The sequence below is a fragment of the Pinus tabuliformis genome, chromosome 5_2 (genome assembly GCF_031772625.1).
Source record: "Pinus tabuliformis cultivar Carrire ecotype Pingquan chromosome 5_2, CPIR1, whole genome shotgun sequence".
Classification (NCBI taxonomy): domain Eukaryota; kingdom Viridiplantae; phylum Streptophyta; class Pinopsida; order Pinales; family Pinaceae; genus Pinus; species Pinus tabuliformis.
In genome coordinates this window covers 572253990-572260267 of record NC_142306.1, presented here as the reverse complement: position 1 = coordinate 572260267, position 6278 = coordinate 572253990, and positions in this window count along the sequence as shown.

The following is a 6278-nucleotide window of genomic DNA, read 5'->3' as shown; positions in this document are numbered from 1 at the left end:
TGTTTGGCCTATACAATTCACTTCACCATATATTTCATGACGTTAATGAATGATATAATACACACTTTTATAGATTCATTTTTTATTTTTTATTTGGATGATATACTGGTAAACATGCTACATGGGGCGGTCACATCTTGCATTTGATGCAGATACTAGTGATGTTGAAGACGCACTGGTTGCTAGAAAATATTAAGAAGTGTGAGGTTGCACAATGGTATTTGGTGTATCTGGGATATGTGATAGGTGGAGGAGAGTTGAAGATAGATATTACTAAAATGGGGAACATCATGAAGTGGCTAGTTCCTATTAATGTTTTTCAAGTTAGAAACACCACTCTACACCATAATAGTGAGTGGAAAGAGCTTCTAGTTGTTGAATTTGTAACTATGGCCAATTTTCATAATGTATATTTGGTCACTTGATGTAATTATATTTATCATTGTAAATCATGTTTATAAATGCTTGAGTCAAAGGAAAATTTATTTTGAATCAAAGTTTTATTAAGACTTTTTAAAGAATAAAATTTGAATTTTTGAAACATAAATATTGGCTCCAAAAGTAAGAAGTTAGCTTCCCTCCAAGTCAATTCGGCCCTAGCCAAGAGACATGTACATTCATCCAAGACATACAACTATATAAAGGCAGGTCGGCCTCCTCCATCTGGGTATTTGCATTCTCACACACAAGACATCTTTTGCGCAAGCAAGCAAAGGACAAGAAGGACAAATATGACGAATAGAAGGACTAATTATCTCATTCTTATCTCTCTCACAAATCGCACATGTACTAGATTGTATATTCTCTCTCTGGTTTTCATTTTTCTGGAATAACTATTGTAGGGTGGGAAATTTATGGGTAATTAGGGCAACTGTTGCAGGGCCGAAATTTCTGGGGCAACTAGATATTGCAGGAGGGCTGAAATTTTGGGTTAGGTAGACAAATCAATTTACTAGATCAGATTGGGTGACATGAATTGGAGTAAAAGACTAGGTTTGAGCATAGGTTTAGGTGTGTTCATCATTGAAAAAGAAGAATTTCTCTATTGAAAAAGGTTGTTGGGTTTTTCCCCTTGGTGGGTTTTCCCAGGGTAAATCTTGTCTTCTTTTGTGTATTGTGATCTCTACTATTCTATTGTTCTTTATGGTTGAATTTTTGAAGTATAATTGTTGAATGATATATTGGAATAAGTTAAAATAAGATCTACATCAAAAGTAATTATCAAAATTTTAGAAATATTGTGCTAACCCTAATTGCACTAAGAAAATCAACATGGTATCAGAGCTTTGGTGAAGGAAGAAAGGAACATTGATATCACCTTAACGAAACACTAGAGAGAATTTTAATCAAGTCCTTGTAGAATGGTTTCTATGGATTCCTCTATGAAATATGAAAACAAGCTAGAGGGAGCATCAAACTTTAGAGATCGGAAAGTTCGAATATATATTCTCCTTGCCAAGAACAAAGTTTTGGACATTATGACAGGAAATGTCATTGAACCAGATGATACAATGGAAAACATAAATTCAAGTACAACGACATCACTGTTATGAGTTTTATAGTGGATTACTTGGTTCCCTATGTTGTCACTTACTACAAAATGTGTTTCCAACTCTCCAAAGAGTAAGTGAGCTGAGAAGTTTGCAGTCATTTTCCAACGATATGTAGAAGTTTAACAATGGACTCCTGGATCAAAATATATGGTTTGTTGAAGTTCAAGGATTGAATCCTTAGGAAGGAATATCGAAGGTCTGATATATCAGAGATCACATATCGGAGGTTCAGAGATATCGGCGATCACATATTAGAGGTCGGGCATACCAGCGCATTGAAACATCAGAGCATCAAGATATTAGCGATCGCATATCGAAGGTCAAGCATACCAACGCATCGCAGCATCAGAGCATTAGGCATATCGACAATTAGAGAATTAGAACTTCTGAATGTGACAACCTCTTAAAAGTTGCAACATGGGTAAAGCGTCAATAGTGTTAAAAACTATCGGGGGACTCCAATAAATATTAACAAAGGATTTCATCACAAAACCAAAGGTGGATGAGCCCTTTTCTCTCTCCTTTAGCTAGACACGTGGCAACAATTGACTTATTTCGATAAGGACATGTGGCAGGCAGTTTTGGAAATTTAAGGGGCTTAAGGGGATAAATATGGGTGACACATGTCACCACTCATGAGGTACCATGTGGAGTGATGATGTCATATGAGAGGTTGAGGATGTCCGCACTTTACAATAGTTGATACTTGAAAAATTTCTGATAAGGGGGCTTCGATATTGGGCTAGCACCACAGTCACAAGGACTCAAAGAACCAAAGGCACAGAGCTAGGACCGAGCACCAAGAGCTATCAGCATATTGGAGAATTGTAATATCGAAACTCCAAAGTTATTTCCTCGATTGGAAAGTTCCAATAAGGGGGCTATGATATTTGTCTAGCACATGGTCTAGAAGAACTTAAAGAACCAGGGGTGGAGAGTTTTTAACAAAGGGAGAATGGCCCTCGGCAAGAGTCTAAACGCTCTAGCACCTCAAGGCTAAGTGGCAGGTCACGACCCTCAGTCGTATGGTGATAAATGTGGGAAGGGATAAGAAGAAGGGGCTCATCACATCGAAGGTCGAAAATCAACAAATTAGAATACTGCACCGCTGTGAAGATTGTGATATGGAATCGTTCCGATAAGGAAATACAGATATTTAAAGAATGTATGGGCTGGTAGCTAATATATTGAATGGATGCACCGAGGAGTTGGTAATTGAAAAGGGCTAATCCTGTGGAAGACTTTGTAACAAGAAACTAAGGACAACATGGGTAGCAAAAATGAATTCGATTACTTGAAGGAATCAATCGACTAATTTGCGTGGACGTCTTCAACGAGTTAGAAGGAGGTATGTGACTCATGAAGTAGTGTGCAGGTCACCTGAGAATTAATTTCTCAGCATGGAGCTCATCACAGTTAGACAATGAAGGACTGCTAAGTCAATCTCTGATTCTTCACTGTGACAAGAAACTGACATTTGATCGCTCCCAGCTCCAAAAAGTGGGGAATTCAAGCAATTAAGGTGAAAATGACAGGTGAACCAACTGAGTAACAGAAGATTCACATCATGGAAATGACGTGGCCTGATCAGAGCTGATCACAGGAATGGTAGGGAGATATTTTCCTCAACCATTATTTAGTTTTCCTTTTGTATATTATTTCGTAATTTTTGCATTTTCAAGAATGGAATAAAATCCAATTGTAATGATTTTGGGCAGTAGAACCATCGCACGCCGAGACACCTATTCGATCAGATAGCTAGAGCTTGGCTGAGATATTTTCTAATTGTTGTTCAAATCTCCCCCTATCCTTAGAAATAGAGGGTAGAAACCTTAAAATGAGTTCCTGAAGTTTGCATTCTAGAGGCCCTCTTTTTGTAGAGAAAGTGGTTCCACTTTGGTTCAATTTTCTTGCTCATGTGGTGCTCAGGCATGTACAATTATTAAATGTAATGGAATGGTGATTTGGACTCCATCTTCAAGGATTAATGAAGAAATTTTGTTGATTCCAATCAGAGCAATGCACAATATGTCTTCCCCTTTGTATATCACTTCATGTATGTCTTTCCTCATATGAAATCGTGTAATGAAGTTGTTGGTTTCACTCCCATTCATGGTTGTATGTTTGCTACTATGTAGTAAAAGTACCTGTGGAACAATAGATTTACTCGGGTTATTTGATAACCTACAATACCTTTGTAACAACATATTTAATTGTCTTATTTGATAACCTACAATACCTATATGTGCTCAATATTTACTTATTGGTGTTTGGGGACAAATGTATTTGTGAGGCATAGAGCTTGAGACCTTAATTGGTGCTCCACTTTTCTAGCATTTTCACCTCCTCACTCTTCCATATTTCTGCCAAAGATTGTTGCTTAGGATTGTACGTTATGTCTAGCCCTCTTCATCAATTTCTCTCATTTCCTTCCTTCTATTCATCTATACTACAAAAACAATGTTAAGCTACATATTGTTATGTGTCGCCACCAAAACCAAGACATTTCTCTTTGATATCATCCATATCGACTAGTGTGTATCTTCTTGAGTTTACATTGACGAAGGGCTATTGAACCAAGCTTTGAATTATCCCTTTCAAATTATGTGATATATGGAGTGCACCAGAAATCCCTTAGATAATCTTCAAAAGCACTCCTCTCAGATTACCTAGGAACTAGTCTCCTATCAACCCAAAGGTTGTCTCTAGGAGGCTTATATATCTTCTGAAGAAATTGTGTGACAGGAGATAGAAAAAGCTACAACATATTTGTGGCACTGTTTCTGGGGAACGAATCATAATATTTTTCCCTATTTACAACATTTTTTACATTCCCCCTATCGAGTGCACAAGGGAAGTATGGGTTGAGGATCTCTCACCTTGGTGACTCCATTTTTTGAATCTTATTGTAAACACCTTGGTGATTCCACTGTTTGAATCTTATTGTAATCACCCTGGAAACTCCACTGCCTATATCCTTATTTGGTCATACTATCTTTCAAGAGGCCTCTTACTCACTCGGATGCTAAACAACATAAAACTTCCCCTACTTTTGAGCTTGAGATTACTCACCTAAAGGGGTTTTCAAAATAGTCATTACTTTTTTTCCTGCATTCTTGGACAACAAATTTTCCCCACTATATTTTTCTTTTGTTGCTAGTTATCCCCATCATGTCCCTTCATTTCATGAATGGTATACCTATTTTCCTACATTCAGTGGAAACACAGATACAGGGTTAGACCAGCACCTCAAGAATTTTCATGAATGCATGGAACAACTAGGTATTGTTTTTGAAAATGTGAAAATGAAATTGTTCATGTGTTTTTTAGCTAAAGGTGCTATAATTTGGTACAGAACAATACCTTGTGATGACATATCTTTCTTAAAGAGATTTCACATAGCATTTAATCTTTTTTGCAAAAGATTATATCCGCTAGATGCTCTGCCTGAAGATTGTTGTGCATATTTTAAAGTTGAAAATATTTTTGAGGTCAATGATCCTGCTAAAGATGTTTGTGGGTCTCAACTCCAAGAAAACCTATACTTTCATCAAGAAGCATCACCCAACGACCAAGAGAGGGAAGAAGGAGACATTATCAAGCTGCAAATAGACCCTCGTAGATATTATTCTGTCGATTTTGATGATTCTCCTTCTTATGATTCATATAACTCCGATGGTATGTTAAGAAATGCAGGAATACAACAGTCCTAATCATGGGAAGCTGTACAAAAAGAGGAAGCCCACTAGGAGGTTAATAAAGAGGCTTCAGTTTACGATCCACATCCTTCAAGCAGAGAACATGATCAAGAAGCCTATATTAAAGTTGATAAAGATTCTCCGATTTATGATTCATATGACTCAGAGGAGGTTGATATTTTTGCAGACTTTTAAATAGATCTTCTTACAAACAGGTGTGGAGAATATTACCAACAAAAAATCCTTTGAGAGGAGCCCATAGATGAAGAGCCAAGCAATGTCAGTGGCTGCTTGTTACAGAAAGACTCCTCCTTGGAAATTGTTCAAGAAATGGAGATAACCATAAATTTTTCTCATCGGTTCCATGATCCAGTCGCTGACTATATGGCATCTTCCTTTGGTCAGGATTCGAACTCAATTATGGGGTTCATGGAGGAGATTAAAAGTATTGAGCATCAAATATCATTTTGAGGGCATGGTGCATGCCTATTTTAGTTGTTGACTTTAAAGAGAAAAATTACATAAGGTATAATACTCAGATGTTGGACTAGTATCATTGGAAGGTTGACCTCACTTGGGTAAATTGAGCCCTATGCCTAAGTAGGAGTTTTATATAAATAAGCTCACAATGTGAGTGTTTAATTTCCAGTTTTTAGAGTTTGTAGTTTTTCATTTCAGTTTTATGAGGAAAGGACTCCCAACAAATAAAGTTCCATGGAGATTTTTTGGTTTTATAGGTTCGATATATTTTTTACTCCATGCCCAATGGTGAAGGCTACTAGTCTGTAGGTTCTCACACCTTGCCAACAAGGCATTGTCCCCAATTGGAGCCAATGTTGTCACTTACTACAAAATGTGTTTCTGGCTCTCCAAAGAGTAAATGAGAAGAGAATTTTGCAATCATTTTCCAAGCAGCAGAAGGAATCAAAGCCTAAATCAAACCCTCTCCATTAGAAAGTGCTCTGAACAAGCTTTCCAACAATATGTGGAAGTCCAAAAATGGACTCTTGGATCAAAATATATGGTC